The sequence below is a fragment of the Ischnura elegans genome, chromosome 7, assembly GCF_921293095.1.
Source record: "Ischnura elegans chromosome 7, ioIscEleg1.1, whole genome shotgun sequence".
Classification (NCBI taxonomy): Eukaryota; Metazoa; Arthropoda; class Insecta; order Odonata; family Coenagrionidae; genus Ischnura; species Ischnura elegans.
In genome coordinates, this window is record NC_060252.1 from 86414267 (window position 1) to 86436059 (window position 21793).

The following is a 21793-nucleotide window of genomic DNA, read 5'->3' on the forward strand; positions in this document are numbered from 1 at the left end:
GTCTTTAGAATAACCACAAATGAGAAAGAAGGTCTTGTTTTACACACCGATATGACGCAATAGTTACTTTATTTCTGTAAAAGTCCATGGAAACTGAACGCTAGAGTACCTTAAGAAACTTCATTAAAATTTAATTTAGAAAACTGAAATATAAATTGCATTTTCAGTAGCATATAATTTCAGCGTGGCTAATAGAAAACGAATATTTTCTGTTGATGAAATATGAACGCTGCATAACTAATTAGAAATTATTCATGACGTTAACTAACGGCATGCCGATGAAAAAAAGATTTGATTTCGTCAATTTACATCATTACGTATGGAATAAAAGAAATGATTAGAATTTAGGATATTCCCATAATAACTGAAAAAATATATTGCATCGTGTGTACAGATACAACATGTGTATGCTCTTCAATAATACCAAGTATATATATGTCGCTAAGCTCACCCGTTCAGTTTTGTGCAGTACATAATCAAATTATAACGATGAAAATGTAAGGATTTTAGCCCAAAAAATCTTCAGGTCTATTGATGACGAGTTTACTTTGTTCAAATCTCCGCAATAAGATATAAACATCCCCAGTAATCTCCACATTTATGTATTAACTCAACCGGTTTCAACATTTATACACTCGCCATTCTCTAGAGCTATCTACCCCTTTGTTCTACTGAGACAGACAACTTTTGGGAATGACACAATAATCGAAACCAGTTGGGTCAATAAGTAAGAGTGGAAAATTACTATGGCTTTTTATATCGAATCACAAATAAACTTAATTACAAGTCAAGAATGATATCATCTATCTTGTTAATAATGCGATACTTCCAGATTCACATTCACGGCTAAGTACAGCCAACCCGTGCTAGCGATATAATTTCATTACCATGTGTATTTTCTTCCCGGAAGATTCCCAAATAAGCAAAAATATTTGAATAAAAGTCATGAAAAGGCTCACGTAGCTCTTTCTAGCTAATAACGATGGAGTAAAACAAATGTGAAATTCAGAATATAAGAAGCAGCGCATCAAACCGCAATAAAAAGCTTTCTTGGTTTGGCATAATTTATCATTATAACTCGTTTACTCACGAATGTGTATCATAAATCGTCGTCATGTCATACATTGCTTGTTAGCGCATGAAAAACTAAAGTAACATGGAAACGCTTCATTATTAGGTACTATTGCTTCGTCGCAACTCATGCTTATTGGCGACATCGGTTTCTGAAATCCAACTCATTTCTCATCCAGAAGATTCAGGCAGGGTTACAATGAAAAAGCTAATACCAAAGTAAAGGAGGACTGAGAGTTTACCTGGAAAGCGAAGAGTTAAAATCAACGAATGAAAATTCTAACTATGACAAAATAATTTATTACAAAAAACATGAGTAATTTGTGGGTAATGGTTGTACATTTCACATTCGTATTTTACCAACCACCCGAGCATCATAAAAGTAGTCAGGCAATGGTGCATAACTCTCGGTATAACTAATACATATAATGAAGAATCATTCCGTATTAAATTTTCCATAATACTACGCGATGGTAACGTTACTTATAAATTCATAGGCTTTTCAAATTGAAGGTCATAAATGCACCAAGATTTAGATATCAGTATATTAATAACCAAAGCATATGTTGCATTATTCATTCGCGGTTGCAGTATTTAGTTCTTTGCCAACGTTTTGATGGTAATTTTATCACTCTTAGGCCTAAGAACTCAACTGTCAAACTAAATACTTTTATTGGCCAAACCTAGAGGCACTTACAGTTGGAGGCAAATACAATTTCCTATAAATAGTGGACAAGAAACATCTTCATTCCAAAAAACACCGAATACCCCGCCCGAGGAACTAGAATGACGTATGCGTTTAAGAATGATACGACATTTTGTCGGGCCCGTAAATATTTCGAAATGCGGTTTCAACTAAATAATTTTATTGACCAACCTCTAGGAATCCTAAAAATAATTCCCTAAAATTAGTAGCCAAGAAACATATTCATTTCATAAAACACCGAATAATACGCCGGAAGACATACAATAACGTATGTATTTAAGAATGGTACGAAATTTTGTCGAGCCAGTAAATATTTCGAAATACAATATTACCTCGATTAAAAGAGAGCAACTACGTCTCTCTCAGCGGTTCCATTTCGCTCGATTGACTATCGGAGTCATTTGGTTCCCATGCTCATCGCCGTCGGCAGAACTAAGGTTTAGCTCGTCAGATAACCGGGATGAATGATCTGCGATCCCATGATCCACGCTCCGAAGCCGCAAATCACTGTGCCGCTTCGAACCACTCCTAAACGCCGCACACGGGAAAACCTTAATTTCAAAATGCCATTTCCCCTCATTTTCCAAGCCGGGAAACCATTAGCTTCGTGATGGCTGTGTCCGCGTTCATCATAATTACGGCCACGGCCTTTGCATTAAGCTAGCGAGAAAGGAGCCACCGTGGTTTCGAAGCATTTCGAGAGAAAAAAAAAGAGACCGAATGGGTTTGCATTACTGAACGAGTTTGAATGAGGCCGAAAAGGATGACGACATTTTTCTCAATGAAAGAGAATTGCAAAGCAAAGACCTGATTGATGAAGATGCGGTGACGGATTGCTTTGCCTTGCATCTCGAACGAATTCCTCACATTTAACAGAGAAAATCAAAGGGCTAAAGAATCCTTGAGAGGGTAAAAACACAAGACTTCACTCAAAGCAAATACAGCACTTTTAAGTTTCGAGTGTAAAAAACGCCAGTTTCTGCAACCCGTGCTAATGCATTTCTTTGTCCTCGCATTTCATTGTACCGAACCTTTGCCTAAATACGAGGCATGCCTTGACTAATGTCTTCACTTACTCATCGAATTCATCACTACCCTATAAACCCTTCTGAGTTTGTCTTATGCCGTCATCATTCGAAGGCTGAGATTCAAAGTAACGAAGAGTCAAAGACCATGTTTTAACGGTGATAAATTAAAATCTTTTATTGTAGAATGCATCGTAATTTTCACGTTTTCAATACACTTTCAAGTTATTTAAATTAGCCAATAAAACTATTATTGTAGTACTTCAATTTATATTTAACCAACAGAAAGTATGATATCCCCTAAACTTTCATTTAGAAAGTGACATTTGCATACGCGCTCATGTAAAGCATAGGTTGCATGAAATTTTTCATGGAGGCAGATGGCTTACTATAGCCGATAGGTTTAATAGAACAAATATTTATATTCCAGATCGGCTTGAAAATCTTGAATCAAATTTCTGAGTGAAATAAGATTACGTTAACATTTCATGAAGTATGGATAAGTACTTCGCACAAATCTTTGCGATAATTAACATGTCGTATATGATATTAGACTTTATTCCATCCCATCCCGTAATAATACGGCACCAGAATAAGAAAAAAACATTATTGAATTCTCTTGCAGCCTTAGTAGCTGAAGGGAGAGAACAAGACTATGCTATATGCGCTTTGATTCACGAGTAATGAAGATACGACATCAATATCTTTGAAGCATAGGGAGCTTATTTTTCCGGTGATAACTCTATCCCATTAGATTAGACACCGGAGGAGTAAAATCATGAGTGACATACTTCTGGGAGTCAATGCTATGACAGGGAACCCTATAAATTACGCTGCTTAAGGGAAATGCTCCGATTTGAGGAAAATGCTTAGCATATGATCTGTCAAACCCTAACCGATTAGAGATATTAATTACTTCCAGTCAATTTAGAAGAATATTTTTACTTCAAAATTTTTAAAATTTAAATTTAAATTAAAATATACAAATATCAGGGGTACAATATAATATATGCATAATAAAAACATATATCAGTGGTTTTTTTACTTTAAGTTTCTTAACATAAAGAAATGTTGACCTTAACCTTCACAAAAGATTTTATATACATACGCCAATGGAGCTGGTTATTTTGAAGCTATAATCACAAATAGGAAAAGACGTCTATTGTTGTCTTTACTTCTGATTAGACGTAATTGGAGAGAATTTTGACAAGAGTAGCAAAACTGTACAATATGGTATGCAATACCTAGAATCCGTGCCGTAATATGTGTCTGTTGAAGCTTACATGTGCAAGAAAAGCTGACCACTATGCAAACATGATAATTAAAAGTTGTCTGAACAGTAAGAAAAGAAATGCGGAAAAATAGAATATAATATTGAGGAATTCTTCTCGGGTTCTCAACCGAGTTAATTCTGTCCTATAGGCCAACGTTTCGGAAGACGAGTTGACTTCCATTTACAAGGCGTACTACTCAATACATGTCCAATTTCACGCTGACCCGAATCGACCTTTTTAGCGAGCACAACTATAAGGCTTAAGTGTCGTCCGATTGGCTGAAGGTCATATGAAATTCTTTATGTGCTCCCCTTACGCAGCTGGTTACAGGTCTCCATGCATTGCTAAGATGGTAGACTGTATGATATGAAGATATAATGAATTTTTTTTAGTAACTATGATAATGAGGGCCTAAAATTATTTTCCGTCTGCTAAGTTTAACCATGCATTTTTTCATCAAATCATATAGAGAAGGGTTTTTTCCAGCCTTAATTATTCATTTCCTGAGACTGCATATTTTTCATTGTTGTGCTCGCTAAACGGTCCGAAACTTCCTCAGTAAAGAGAATTCCTCAGTATTATTCACAAGGAGAAATTAAAATCGTTTATCATTTTAATAGATGGCATGAATTCCAAATGTCGGAGAGCCCATTGCATTTCCTTTGGCGATCATATGTTACACATTCGCTAATGCTTGGATACACCAAGAACTGCATCTTACAACCGCAAAATCATTAAAAAACACTGCTTTAGACACAAACCTCTTCATCTATATTGACATAGCAATAATCAAACAAATTTTCCCTTAATCTTTTACTATTGAAAACAATGCTAAGTAGAAAAGTATAGCTTCGTGTAAAAGGTCATACTGAAATCACTGAGATTGTGAGGGATACTTCATAAATGTGTGGTAGAAATATGAAACGCGACAATTTATGCATGAATTGATAGCAAAATCATTGAAAATAATTGAAATGGACTCAAATTCGATCTGCAAAAATAACTTCTAATTAGACTTTATATTTTACTTTGAATATCATCGTAAAAGTTGACGATGAAAATATAGGTACTAATGGACATTTTTTCTGGCCAAAATTGATGAATACCAAAAGAACAAAGATGATACAAAAACGGTGACTCTTCATTTTTCCGTCATCGCATCTCAAATGCGTTGGAGTAGTAAATGCGTTCATTTAATCCCAACGAGGAAGTATAAATGCGGTAGGAGTTGGGATAGTGACTTGTCATAATTCTAAGGTAAATATAGATGATTGGAAATTTATTTGACATAATATAATCACTCGAAAATGTATTTTTAGCCTGGGAAATACATAAAAATCATACTATAGAGCAGGCGTGATGCATAAAAATCATGCATCAAGTCTAAACACAAGAATTGGATTAATTCTCGCGGAGATGCGTCCCATTCCATGCTTAATAATAAATATATGAAGTTATTAGGAACAGAAAAAAAATAGTTACGGGACAGATGGCTTACGAATCTGGAGTTTCAACAGAACTTCAAGTTATTGTACTCTAGGTAGGATTGAAGTTTTTGGCATACGTTTTGGTTAACAAAAGGTTCAACATTTTTTGAAAATATACACCGATTCGGCGATAAAAAAGCTGAGAGAAACAGATGGGAAGATTAAAATAGAGATTCATAAGTAGACTACGTCAACGGTATGAAGATATAATGATTTAGTTTGTAACTATGATAATAAGGGCCTAAAATTATTTTTCCTTTTGCTAAGTTTAAACATGCATTTTCCCATCATCTCAAATAGGGACACGTTTGTGTTCAGCCTTAATAATTCGCTGCCTCAGACTGCGTATTTGTGTTTTTTTTCTATTTATATAATAAATATATGGCATCCACTTATTATATCTTTCATTTCTGATACTTTGATAATCAAATGTAAAGTTGAAGAAATAAAATATAACAAGAACAAAACGGCCTAACTCGCATCGAAAGGAACTATCAGAAAATGTAAAATCTATGGCTACTTCTATGAAGATTAGATTTTTTTGTGCATATAATTTGCTCAACAAACAATGGACTCTGAAAGCTATTACTATTCCTTTCTTAATTAAGTTAAATGTGAGAGATAACAATACCACTCAAAATGATAAAAAAATAATGTGACCGGTAAAAACTGAACTAAAAAAGCCATTGCGCTAGAAATGAGTTATGCTAAACTAAAAAGTAAATTATATTACGTAGAGAAACGAATAAAAGAATATAAGGGTCTTTTCAACCTTATCTGTCCAACTGTTGAGCTGGTAGATAGAGAGAAGCCAGTAAACATAAACAGACACTGAAAGCATGTGATTGAAAACTAAGGACTGCAAGGATTCTACATAATTTAATTATGCAAAGACGGTATAGACTTTGATCTTAAATAACTGATATTAATCAGCACAGTCAAATCATACAGATAGGTACAAACTATGTTTGGAACACTCTGAATTTTAATTATTAGTATGACATGCCTGACTATTACATACATGTGTGTTTTTACCGTAGTTTTTTGTGCCTAATAACGTAATTCGACGTCGAAACATTGGTCGCGCAAAGAAATTACGTGAAATAACAAATTATTTGCCATTCAATCGTAGCGATAAGAAAAATCCACAAAGTCGCACCCCGGACAATTACAAACATCGCACTCCTTTTAAGGCAGCCCGGCACAACATTTTACCCGTGGATACACCAATGAGAGACACGAATGGAGGAGCATATGGAACTCGAATGGGATTCAGAGAAATGCAGGGTCCATAGTAAGATTGTTACAATGTACATGCGACTATACGCGTTGCGGTGCAGAGAAATCCGTTGACAGAAATGACACTGTGGTGAAAGAAGGCCGCATTCGAAGGCGCACCCATGTAATGCATTCCAGAGCGTCGCGTCGGCCGATTTTGCCAAAACATATTCCAATGGTATAGCACCCTCCCTGACCGCTAAAATCATACGCGACATATGTCTTAGAAGGTTTGACTCGGGAGCACGTAGCTTTGAAACTTATGGATAGGGCGCAAGTCGCTGGGAACGTTATATTGCAAGGCCGCGACAATTCTGTCATTCCAAGTTCAATCAACGTCGTAATCAGGGCCGCACGCAGGATCCCCAAATAGAAAACAAAGCAGCCACAACCTGCGAGACAAATATCATTCCGTCGCCCATATTCGTCAGTGCACTGCACAATTAGGAAGAAAATGGTGTAAATGGATTATTTCCACGGAGGGAAAAGGAAAAGATAAATGAAATGCAAGTGTAAGTAATTTTAAATAATGACGCCGTGAAATTTTACATCTATAAAAATATATAATTTAAATCGCCGGTCTCGGAGGCGGCAGGGTGAAGTTTTTGCCGGCCAAACAAGAGATTGTTGGTAGGAGTCCCGTCTTGCCCCTATCCAGGGCATGGCTGTTCATGAACGTATCATTGTTATCTTGCTGAAAAAACGATATGACCTGTTTTTGGTAATATGGGAAAAAATTAAAATTTAAGGGAAGCATATCATACAACTGATGCAATTGTGGATGCGCAAATTCTATGTAGCACTTTTAGACTTTTAGACATCAACTATATCATTTTAGAAAGCAAATATTTTCTTACAAAAATGAGCGAAAAGAATTTATTTTGTGTCTTTCAGTAATCGCTAAACCTCCTCCTAATCCACTGCTCTCATGTCGTCCTTTCCTATTCAAAGGTCACGCTTTGACAAAGTCGAATTATTTTTCGTAATTTTTCCATGATTTCGATATTAAATTTCTTCAGAATCTGCGAGGGAAAATACATATAGGCTGGTACAATTTCTGAGACAATGCCATGTACTTTTACGCTCTCGTGGAAGAATAATTGGGAACATCCTCGTATCCCACGTGATGTTCATACAGTACATTAATAGTACAGCTATTACGCGAGCTTTATCCAGAGTGGAAATGTTCCATTTCTATTTATCCATACAGGTTTATAATAACTTCGTTTCATACGGATATTTGGTAAGAATGAATGAAGAATGGCATTTGAGAAAATTTCGAATTTGACATGCAGATTATTTTTATGAGCGTTAATTGCATTTAAATATTTTTTTAAAGAATATTTAGACTAATAGAAAGAAAGACATCCAGAAAATTCTCTGCCAGCGCCCGCCACCTATAAATTGGTGCTCAATAGAGGCGACACGATCATTTTCCCTGACAAGGTCTCCAGCATAGGAGAGGAAACATGGACTTTTATAGTCTTGACGCAGGTTACTGCAAAAGCCCTAAACATTGACAAACATGGATCGCTGAAGTTTTAATAATTTGACGTAATTAAGTAGCAAAATTCAAAGTGCTAACGCAAGCTATAAGCCATAATATAACAAGAGATAATCCGACGAGGCGAGTTGAAAGTGATGTGTTCCCTTAAAATTGTTAGAGGCATAAAGTAAAACGTTCACAACCAAAAGGCATAGTTAAAGATAACAGAATGACCTTGGGCAATCCACATTTAAACTGATTCCAGATGATTCATGCCCTCTCTATAACTGTCATCAATTACGCATGAAGCTATCACACTAGGAATATCCCTGTCGCGATAAAGTGATCGTTGGCAAGGGAAACGATCAGACATACGTTCATTTTCGACGAGACTGCGTAAACTTGCCGCCTGCCAAATTGCCCGCAGGCGTAAACTCGCTAATTACCGAATGCGCGTGAACTCGTTAGAAATGTCCGATAACAGCTGGATAATCGAAAAGGGAGAACCAGTCGCCGAGGCAATTTCAGTGCAGAGGATTACTTTCACGAGTCCTTTGACGGAGGGCTGCTTCGCTAGATGATCGGTCTGAGATAAAACTGACGTGTGAGCCAACTGTACGGTTTACAGCAACGTCCAAACACATTTTACAAGAGGTAATGGGGAAAGAACTAGAGTTCATCAAAGGTATCCATGAGATTTCCTTCACATCCTGAAATGCTTAAAATTTGACTGTAAAGAGAAATCAAGATCCAATAAGTCGCAGGTGTCTAAATGCGACACTATTTTGTGAAAGGTCGGAGTAGTAACTCGAAAAGGCTTTCCATTCTCTTCTGTCCTCTGCTATGTTCCGCCACTTCGACCAGGCTCCTCGCTGTTGCAAGAGTTCTCTTGCTCCATCTATCCATCCCTTTCGAGGTCTCCGCGCTAGTCTCATTCCTTCCATTGTCACATCCATAGCAATCTTAAGAAAATTTTCCCCCACATTCTGACATCATGGCAAGCCTATTCCAATCCCCGACTCCTTAACACCCCTATAATTTTCCGTTCTTGGTTTTGCATAATTCTTCATTATGTCGTGTTTTCTATTCTTCTGTTTCTTAATCAAGAACTAGGCCAAAAACCTTCCAAATCACACTTATTTCAAATATACATGGTCAAAATTCACTAACTCTTGGTTTACTTTGTGCTATTCCATTATAAGTTTATCTTATCCATGATCAATTCAGGTCTTTGTTCCGTGATTGACACCATACAAAAGAACAGGACAGATCAGTGTTTTGTAATCTTATTTTTAGTTCACGCGGAACGCTTCTGGAACTTAGTAATTTATTAAGTGCGTAGAGACTTCTATTTGCTGCTTACAGTCTGGCTTTTATTTCTGTTTCCCTTGAGGAGTTGTCGGTCAAAATTGTACTTAGATATATAGCTCCGGGTGCTCTCTTGTAGTCATATAGTCAATTGTAATGTTTCCATCATGATTTGTTCTCCTTCCAACAAGTGAATATTTAGTTTTTGAGGGATTGACCAACAATTCCATTTTTCTTGCTGCTGTTTCTACTAATTGCTTTACTCCCATTAATGATGCCTGTGATTCGCCGATGATATCGTAGTCATATAAATATGCAAAAAATGAAAATTTTCTCCCTTTCATCATATACCTCCCAAAGAATATTTGTCAAAGTAATAATTATAAATAGTAATTGAACGAAGCAAGAATAATATTTTTTGATTATAGGACGCCTGTAACACGAATTATTATGCATAAAATCCATGGATAGCGACGTCACCTGGGCAGCCATTGACAGGTGACTTGCAATTAGCATATTACATCAAAAAGTTTCATAAAAATGAGGAGTTGATTAATTTCAAACAATTCATTACTGAGGAAAAAAGGCATAGATTTTTTACTATTAGCTTGACGAAAATGCGTTAATTTTTCCGTCATTTGGAACAGGATTGCAAAAAGGCAATTTGCAAATCGCAAATTAATCGCAAAATTTGAAATGTCCAGTACTGACTTTTTAAAAATTGCATTTTTTATAGTGATGGAGTGCCAGGCTAAAGAGAAATCAGAAAGGGAATTCTGGGATCTAAGAATTAGAATTCCATATTTCAAAGGTAGGAATTTAGAAATTATTTTGCGAAGTTGAAACTATTTATTATGAAAGACTTTATCTTGAGCAGGATCACGCTTTTTTTCCTTAAAAATCTGAAAAAATAGAATAAAAGAATAGCTAGAGAGGCAGGCGGTGGATAAAAGCGGAACTCTTCTTTTTCCAAGCTAAATCACAATGGAAAATAAAATAAAATTCGTGAACGAGCCGTATCTATTTCTAGATAACAGTACAGTACAGGAAATACAGAACTTAATCATATAAAAAGAAATGAAATTTAAGAGATATCTGCCTGGTGATCATCGAAAGATGGGTGATATCAACCATCGCATGTCAATTAAAAATCGAAATCCAGCGACATGGTAATCGAGAGTTTTACCGGACCATTCGGTTAATGGAAATTACTATTTTTTTATATAGCAATTCAACAAAGAAAACAAAATTTTGATTCTAAGACGCCTTTTATGCGAATATTATGCATCGAATCTAAGGACAGATGCGTCAGCCGGGTAGCCATTGGCAGCCGACTAACAATAAACACGTCACAGAAAATATTTTTTTTTTAAATAACGCTCCCTCACTAAAGGAGATGTCATTTACAGGAGGGAACGTTTATACCAACTTAATTTTCGCAGAGGAAAAAATAATGGTGATTGGAAACTTAATGGGCTATTTTGCCGCGTCAGTGCTTGGGTATGCTTGGCTGATTACAACAAGCTAGCTTTCACGTACTTCACAAATTAATAGGATGTCGTCGGTCTAAAATGACGTATACATAGGCAAGATAAAGAGGACCACTACAGTAAAAAACATTACAGATCAATGCGACTTGCGCACTTATCACAAGGAAAATATACCAAGTACATGAATGAGGAACTAACAAACCATAAAATTTTATCATAAAAACGTTTATTCGGGATTGGGTATCTCCTCGCGCCCAGTGATGCCGCGTTTACAGTTTTGCAAAGAGGACGGTTCGTGGCTTATCACGCTTCGGGATATTTTTCTGCTACGTAATTTAATTTTGAGCTGTTTGAAAAAAATAGGAAATAATGTGGTGTATGCTTGTATATGATATTTAAAAAATTTGAGATTGGACGAGAGCGCCGTTTTTTGACTGCAGCGAATGGTGTAAACTAGTTATGTGTAATTCCGTCTCCATCACGTAAAATGCAAAATCATTTTTTAATGATAAGAGTTATTGTACCTACTTTTAATAGAATGACAACATTTTAAAATTAAATTTTCCATAATCTATTTAAAATGTATGAATGTTGATTCTAAATTTCCTTGGCAACCAGTGAACTTTAAGGGAGAAATTTTATCTATGACAACGAAAAGGTTTTAAATTTGGAAAAGCAGTGAAATTCAAAACATGATTTCCATTACTGCATATTTTTCTTCGGTCTCCAGATGACTACGAAATATTGGTCCACCAGGATTTCTCGTGAAATTTCATTCTCCCATCATGAATAATGAGTGAATGATATACGATGATATCGTATCGCCCACAGTTTTATTAAAAAAAAGTATTTCACGTGTTTCAAAAGCTACACAATCATCATCAGGTACTAACAAAAACTGACTGTTAAGTCAGCTTTTGTTAGCACCTGATGATTAATGTGTAATGATTGAAACACGTGTAGTATCTGCTAATAAAATCGTAGGCAAACGATATCGTCGTTGATCATCAGTTATGTTGTTCCACGACATCTCTCCACAAAAAGTTGTCCTCACTTCCATCATGACTGACAGATGATTTATTTTTGCTGGAATAGTTTTTATCAAATATTTTTCATGAGTCTTTGGGCTTAGCCATCTTCCCACTTCCCACCAACTCCCAAAACATCCTACGCATCACACGCGCACTTGGATCCATTCATTTGCGCCTTCCTTTTGTGAAAAGTTTCATTGAAGTGGAAGCGTCACCTTACAGAAGCGAACTGAAAGTTCAAAATGTCTCCAATCCGCTATAGAATTTGTCGCATGGGAAGATAATACCGTACTTATCAAAGGGAATTCCGTGAAATATTTATCGCGATGTATCGGAGGTAGCTCGTACGACTAAAAGGAAATTAAGTATCAATCGAGAAACTACATTTTAGTGAGTCAATGTTGAAACCAATGAACTTTAAGAACTTACGGTCTGTATGTTGGAACATTAAAAACCAATTTCCCTGCCGGATAATTTATTTTGTTGGAATATTTTCATCAAATGTTTTTACCATAGTTTTCCATGTATCGTACCTTTTTCTTGTCGCATCTGAACGTTCCCTTAGGTGGCCCTGTGGATAGAGCTGTAGGATAATGATAATTGGGGGCGGGTCCCGCGTTCAAATCATAGGTGCTTTAACATCCCTATGCGAAAATCTTCTAAGTTTGAGGTTGCCTAGGGAAAGAATAATGCATTAATACTAATGAATTAACAAATATTTTATGGTGATATTAATTTCAAAACGTTTTAATTCTATTAAATGTAAAATAAATCTTATAACTAGGGAAGGAATTTGAATTAAGCATGATGGAAACGAGGCTACATATAACTAGTGTACAACATTCGACGCAGTCAAAAAACGGGGCTCTTAATATAATCTCATATTTACATATATCACATAAAATCGTACGATATCTATAATGCCGCATGATTTCCTAACATTTTCAATGCATGATGTAATGGATCAGAATGTCTTTAATGCTTCAGTGCAACAAAATTAACAACTCTTTCCTTGGAGGAAGAAGTCGCTACACCGGAGGGCCGGTACCTACGTCCTTTGGTGCTTCATGGAATCAAATATGCTATAATTCATGACAGGCTTCAATCATCCAACCTTTTCACGACAAATTCCACTGCTGTTTATAATATTTAACCTATATTCCAGCTTAACTGGGTGGGGCGAAATAATTGCTGGCATGTGGGTATGGGATATCAGAGAACTGTTACGGTAGAAGCAGTTAGAGAAGAATGGTTGGTGAAGGAGTCATGATAAAATATGAGATAATGGATTCCTCGCGAACCGTTTTAATTTTTTAGCTGCACTGACCTGGTGGGAAGTGTAAACATCTCATAATGAAAAGTTAGCGCTACAAAGATTTAATACTAATTTATATACAAGAATATCCTAACACGGCACAATGGCCGATAGGCTCGCCATGCTGGCCGAAAGTGACGGGCCGAAATCATAAATATGAATTAAATATCTTTCAAATAATGCGTCAACGTAAAATAATGGTGCGTTTTTGAACATGATTTAAATGAAAATAGAATTAATTACTGACAGTTTGTGTTTTTTTATTTTACGAATTTGTCGTCTCAAACAGTTTTATTACATTAAAATTTTCTGTAAAATTGCTCATCAAGAGAGAAACCAGGCATCGACAATAGCCAGTTCCTAACGAAAGGTACACATAAAAGGACCCAATGCTCTCTTTTACGTCATTCCGGTACGTTCCGAACGAAATTCAGCGCTGGGATCAGGCACCTAAAGGCTTAATCCCTGATATAAATGAGATAAAAAGGAAAACAGCGCGTATTCGTCAAAAATTGCAAAGAGGGAACACTCGTTTACATAGGTAGCTTACATGAATTAAGCTGGGAGCCGAATGAGACTTGAGGTCTATGAGCTAGGCTTATATGGGTTTGGATCACAATTATAAATAAATAGGTTTATCACAAAATAATTTTTGAACAAGTTTAAAATGAAAACAGAATAATTTACAGCTGATATTTTTTTATTTTTCGAATTTGTAGTCTCAAACAGTTTGTTTTACATAATCGATAAATGTCAATATGTGCGCCCTTAGTCGCCCGACAAGAGTAATCTGGCGTCGACATTAGGCTACTGCTAAAGAAAGGCGCCAATCAGGAATCGGGCAGCCTGTGAAATAATCTCTGCCGCCATATCACTACCATATGTATATGCATTACTGAAATCCCATCATTATTTTATGATAACAGTGTATTTAAAATGCGATAAACAAGCAATAGTTGACAAAGGATACTGTATGTATCTAGAAAAGTTCGAGATAAATGGATTAAGTTTTAGACGAGTAATGAGTCAGCAAAACAAAATACAACGGAAGAAGCGTCATTGAAACATTCTCAAGTGTGCATATCAATACCACTTGACCGTAATTTTTTCATGACGCATTATCCGCTTACGAGTTATGTTATGATCTTGGAAATTTTAGGATACTTCAACCCTTCCGTGGCTGAGTAGGTAACTTAGTTACCCCAAATTATGTTAATTTGTTATGATTCTTTTATTTTGTCCCTATGATGTTTTTTTGTATTTAAGCTCAACCACTTTGTCGTAAAATATGCAACGAATGATATTTTCTACATTTAAATTGTTTTTTAAAACTTCAAGTTTTATTGGTGAGGTAACTGAGTTACCCCGCACAGCTGTTGGCGAGAAGGAAAAAATGCTCCTTATATGAGTTATATGAGGGTTAAAATTTCAATGAAATTAAATTTTATGATATTAAAACTTCATTAACGTCATTATAATAAACTTTTGTGCCTGTTTTTTTATACCATGTTAGTCAACGTACAGTTACAATAGCAAAATATGAAAGATTCCTGCCATTTCGCGAAAAATCAATGTAAAATCCCAAATGTAGCCTAAAATATATTTATCAATTATAGAAAAGAAGATATTATATCATTAAAAATGAGCCATGGTGTCGAATTACATGCAAGACTAAAATACAACATATAATTTACGAATTATAAATAGGGTAGCTGAGTTACCTCACACAGTCACTCGCGAAAGTTTTCTAGGCACGGTCACGGAAGGGTTGTCATAGACCTTTGCCAGCATTTTTCAGAGCATTAAATTTGAAAATTTAACCTCATTGAATCTTTATAAATAAAATTTGCATATTTGAGGAAAGAGTTAATATTGGCAGTATTACAGTCTGCATAAACTTAAAATTTCAAGATCTTATGTTTGCGTTAAATTTTTCGCCGGAAGTAAATCAGGGAATCAAGAGAAAACGCCAACAAAGGGGTGGGAGCATTGCTTTCTCCTAAGTACGGGAATTAAACTAACTGTGGAGTCGAAGAGAAGAGGGCTCCTTCCTTGCAGACATGCGGACCAATGCCTTAGTTCGACTGCAGGCCGTTCTGCTATCCCATCTCTTACAGTTGCCCTTCTTCCCGCATAAACTAACGCCGCAAACTTTCACTGCAGCTAAACCCTTGAAACATTTAATCTTCCCCTGATCACCTTGGACTTGTAATTGCTTTCTCCTCACAAACATGCCCAAATTCTCGGTCACTAATGCTTATCTTCCTCCAGGATAAAAGTGTTTCTTTGAATAGCCGTGAAAGCTTAAGGAGGTTTGCCCGAAAAACGAAGACCATGAGGTACAATTAAAATGTATGTTGAATCAAGAAACCTAGCCGTGCAAAAACATCGTCAGGTGCAAATACAGGATACAGAGAGAGTATCCTGTATTTTTTAAATTAAAAATTAAAATTTGTTTTTCCACCGAATAGTTTTATATTTGAAATAAAGGAATAAAAATTTTTAAGGTTCAGTATTATATTAATATGGACACGACCCGGGTTTCATAACGTAGTTACATAAAGAATAAGCAGTCATTATTAATAGTAATGGAAATTAACAGTAGCCCTCAACTTATAATGAAAACAATATTCTCCCCATTTTCGTTTAACGGCGGCAGAAGAAGGTAAAAATATTTTTACCTTCAATATAATAATACGAAATAATTAAGTAGTTAAAAGTTGATAAGACGAAATTTCCACATGGAAAAAATCAAGTTTTAAACCGGGATTGAGCAAAATTACCCACTAGTAAAAATTGACGACTAGTAACGATACACTGCATCATTTTGAGTCGTATTGAGGATATTTATGTATAAATACCATATGGAACTAAATAGAGGGCTTGAGATGTAATTTGACTTGATTTGCTATTCTATCGGTGAGATAGAAACTTACGGCACCAAGGTCAATGTGAAAGACCTGTTCCATCGTGTGCATACAACAGAACGATTAGAAATATTCCACATTTATGAAGCATTTGAATTACGACTGCTTTAGATGCAAAATATCACTTTTCACTCTGAAATAATATAGGGTAACGAAACCAGTTGTCATGGAATTGAATGGAAATGATACATGGAATTTGATATGGGTAGTGAATGGTGACGTTCATTTACTTCAATAAGAATGTGTCAAATGAGCCAAGCGTTAAGTGTATTTGTGTCTGACGTAATCTACTAAAATGCTAATGAAGCATACAGCATTTAAAAAAATAGGTGACATAAGTGGTGTTAATGAGACCGCGAGAGTTACAGTTTGATCACCCGTTATAGAACCTTACCGTCGTAATTATTTCCCTAAGTGACGCTTTACTAAAAATGATAGCAGTACTAAATGAACGATAGAGAACGGTCAATCATTTACGTTCTAATCACATTGGATCAACAATGACGCCTCCTGACCGACCGGAGAAGCCTGATCATTCGATGAATAATAATTGAGAACGGGCCCACGGCGTCAATGGCACTAGCTCAAGTTGGAAGAAGATATTATACGTTGTAGGGACGAAAGTGGACGCCGTGGACTGGACTTAACTTGAACTTGCTCATCAAATCTTCTGCATTAGCAACGCACCCGCGCTCCGGTAGGTAATAAAGCGTTGCAGTACCGGTTGAACCAGCGATGACGTAGGAGCTCTTAGAAGTCTCAGGAGATACCGAGACTTCCATTAACGATCTCCTTCCTTAGTCATTGTCACATCAATAAACCGCAGCCGCGACCTAAGTTCGACACAATGAAATAGTTAGGTAAAGGTCTTCGACCCGCCTCCCGCTAAAGAGCTAATTATTTCGTCAACATGAGCTCATCTTTACGTCAACAAGATCTCATATTTACGTCAACATGAGCTCGGTTGACCTCCTAATCGCCCACCATGAAGGAATGGTTCAGTCACAATTGCCAGCGCAAAAGTGCTATTAATGTTTTTATACTTCACTAAATGACGCAACATTGAAAACCAAACTAATGCAATGAACTCAAGCATACGATACTAAAAGCATTTAGGATTACCTGAATCGAAAATTAAACTACATAATGTCTAAGATTGCATAATAATAAATATTTATGTAGTACATTTATAGTACTTTGTAGCTTATTAGTATATTTTCTGGGATTAAGAGGATTTTTCCGCGATTTAGTTTCTTGAAGAATGGAAAACTCCGATAATTTACAAATTGTGTGTAATATAATGTAATCCATTGCGTAGGGAGGTGCCATAATAATTTTATCGGCGAAGCAATTTCATACGGTGATTTTATAAGTAAAATACAAATCGAAATGCGCGACTAAAATTCCAGGCCATGTGAATAATATAAATTTCAACAAATGGGATATTTTTTGATAAAGCGTGCTTCATGTCTCTGTTTCCTACAGAGAGATTCAAAGATACTTACCAGGACGGGAACGAATTATTAGGCAGAAATGGAAGTCACAGGAATGTCTTAATGTACTTTATTACCAAAATATATGACCAAAACAGCAGCAAGGCTTTCCAACTGATCACTTTCAGCACGCATCATTAATATCGACGTAAGCAAGCTTGTTTTTAACAGAATCCACAAGGGAACTGAGGTAATTAGAGCGGAATATGACCGGTTGGATATTCCATAATCATTTTTCCCAACGGTACGGGATATGAAAAAACATATTCTGAGCGCTTATATGCAAGCATGTATATGTATAATTGCATTGCGGAAGTGAAAAGCTTTCCTCGACGCCGGCTAATCCTTCGGATTCCGTGCGCTCACGTCAGGCGTGTTTTGTTTTCATTTTTTTTTCGCACGCCAATGCGGGCCAATCAAATTCATCTCACGGATCCGAACTGCGGGTTTTAAATGTCGCCACGAGTTCCTCAAATGTTTTTTTTACTTGTCCGTTTCGCTACTTATCCGGCGTAACAAAAACCTAACCCACATGCATGCAAGCTTGCTCGTCAGCTAGCTGTCGAGCGGTGGGCGTCCCCTCAAGGGAGGAAGAGGTAATGGAGATAGTGATAGGAGAGAGAGCGGGAATTTCCAACTTTCACTGGCGTGAAGGTGTCATCGCCTCTCGCGTGGCGAAACGAGGTGTCAAATTAAAGGAGGTGGTGGTGAAAAACTTAAGCAGGTTGAGCAGTTCCACTATTTAGGCAGTGCGTTAGAGGAAATCGCATGCAGTAGTAAAGACATCAGAAAGAGAATTGCATTGGCAAAGGAGAATGATCAGGCGTTGATTAGCCAGTCAGCGAGGGGGCTTCAGGTTTTAGTGGATGCATTATACGAGCGTTGCGAGGAATATGGGATGAGGATTAATCACAAGAAAACTAAGGTAATGCGGTTTTGTAAGGCATCACGAGCGAGGAATGTGAGACTTAAGATAAAGGTGGGTGGTGAAAAACTTGAGCAGGTTGAGCAATTCAACTATTTAGGCAGTACGTTAGAGGAAAATGGATACAGTAGTAAGGACATCAGGAAGAGAATTGCATTAGCTAAGGAGGCGTTCATGAACAGGAAGGAGCTTCTGAGAGGTTCGCTACGTAAGACTTTAAAGAAAAGGTTAGTGAAGAGCCTGGAGTGTGGTGGTTTACGGTGCAGAATCGTGGACACTTAGGAAGGAGGACGAGAAAAGACTGGAGGCTTTGAGATGTGGGTGCGGCGAAGAATGAAGAAGGTGAAGTGGACGGAGAGGAGGAGGGACGATGAAGTGCTGGACATGGTGGGTGAGGAAAGGCAGCTTTTAGATGAGATACGGAGGAGGCAGAAGGTATGGATGGAGCGAGTACTTAGCGGGGAGGCGAAGCTGAAAACGGTATTATAATGTAGAGTGTTCGGTAAACGAGGGAGAGGAAGGAAAAGAATAGCATTTTTAGATAGGATGAAAGGGAGTAGGCCTTACAGTGAATTGAAGAGGGAAGTGCTAGAAGAAAGGGGGTTTTCCCAAAATGCTTCTCAAATAATCCATGGAAACCTACCTTATTGGGTAGAATACTAAAATAATAATAATAAAAGCCAAATAAACGAAGTATGTGTCGTTTTTAAAACTTTTGCGGTCCCTTATTTGTCAATTGACCCCTTGCGCTGCAATGACGGGTCGAACTATTCATGAACTTCCAATGCCAAATGACGAGTGTACTACGTAATCGGATTTCCATAATTTTAGCACTACCCAGGGGAACAATATAAATATTTTCAAGGTTTAACAAGGTCAAAAAAATGCACATGAAGAAATGATATTTCATGAAATATTAAGCATTGGAAGTAATGAAATGATTTTATACGACTGGCGATAGCTGTGTTCTCCATATATTTAACTAGATACTGTACAATAGGAAATAACAATCACTTTTTATTCCACTGTTCTACGCTGATTACAAACTACAAAATATCATTTCATTATCTACCATCCATTTAAAAATAACCACAGAAAAGAATAAGTAGAGAATAGGAGCACGTATTCAGAAAATAAATTGAAGTGGAAGGGGTTTATTAAAGTTTTGGGCTAGCCCGCGTGTTGTGGCTTAAAGGTTAACTTGATGGTTTGAGGCGTGACTTGGCAAAAAATCTTCATTGTAAATAAAATCTTTATAAATTGCACATGTGATTTTTAATATCGACCAGTTTATTCGCTGTGGGACATCGTCAGGTATTTATAGTAAAATCACATGTGAAATTTACATAGTTTTTTTTATTTACAATTAAAAGTTGCCGTTTAGTCCCTAGCAGAAGGAAAGAAACGTTGACTTCTATGCCACAGCGACCCAAAAGTTTTATTCATTGACGTCAAGTATACGTCATTTTAATGAAAATTTCACAATACGCTCTCCTAATTGTGCATCATCGAATGAAAGTCACACAAAATTGTCTTTCCGGGATATGTATTCCGTAGATTGCGTTTGAAAATCCGAAATATAGGTAATGCAAGCAGGTCAGGCAGTACAAGCGTAAGCCTTCGAAAATGTTGTTAATTGCCAGAACATGCCAGCTATTTAGGCTAAAATTGATATAACGTTCAGTATCCTTAGGAACCATAATGAAAATTACACTCATGCTCACTGCCGTAGAATGCTTTGAGTCATTAGCAAAACAAAGAGTAAAACTGAAGTCAATTCACCTTAGTTGAATGAAAATGGCGCTGTGGTAGGCTCAATTATGTGAGACGAAACTTCATGGGATTGAACTATCAATGTTTCCTAATCCTTCACATCAATGTTTCAGTATTTTTTTAAGGGTGTGTGCGATTGCATAGCATACGCGATCGGTATTTATTTTTGAGTCGCGCAATCTCGGATCCCAGGGGATCAGTGTCCCCTCGGGGACCAGTCATTTGGTCCACCGCCCAGCTGACAAAGCAGGGATGTAAGCACCTCAAAGCCTCGCGCGACGGAGTAGATATACTCTTCGGAAAGGCCCACCTCTGATACACTCAAATAATCCGGGGAAGAGAGGAAGCAATCTAAATAGATTTAGGCACATTCCGGGCTCTGGATGGCGAAAAAAGAAAATGGAGTTAAGTCGGTCTGAATTTCCTTGAAACTAATTTCACTCCCTATTTTTTTATATTTCAATTCTAAAACGTTATTCAATGATTTACCATCTTTTCGCGACTTTCATAACTTTATCATTGAACCCAGGTGAGTTTCAGTGAATACACTCTGTATTCAATACATTGCGGAATATACCTCTATTTTAATATACCAGCAGAAAAATCGTTATTCTACAATAGAGAAAATCCAAATATGTTTTATTTTTGTTTTAAAATCCTTATAATAATGAATTATGCGGCTGTATTCTGTGAGATAATATCAACATCATGGCAGGTTAAAGGATTTAATTTGAGATGGCAATAGTCAAAGTAACAATTCACTACAATGAAAGCTATGGTAACGTGAAGGTAGACAGATATTCAGGGCAAAGGTGGTGAACTTTTCGTGAAACCAGATGGAAATCTAAATATAATTCCGAGTCAACATCAAGGGTAGAGTTCCGTCATACCAACGTTGAAAAAGTGAACAAAAAAGCACAAAAATAACCATGACAACGACAACACTTCAGGCTTCAGCCATGTTGATATTATGAGAAGCTGTCTTGACTCACGAGAAACAGCATGGAGATTGATCAACACAAGCTTAGGATATATAATATCATTTGATCAATGATTATTTAACAGACTTTAAATATTTCCCGAAGTAAGGGAAGCTTTTGATTTGAAAACTCAATGATTCGAAGTCTGTATGCGACGTTTTAATATGCATGCTTCACTAGCGTGCACGCAGAAGAGCATATGGCATTGACTACCCGAGAAAAGC

General features: G+C 36.6%; 1 protein-coding gene across 1 annotated transcript in view; it reads left to right on the plus strand.

Annotated features, from left to right (window-relative positions):
- LOC124162129 (allatostatins) overlaps positions 1-21793 on the plus strand; it is a 297864-nt gene that overhangs the window by 1218 nt on the left and 274853 nt on the right. The window lies entirely within an intron of this gene.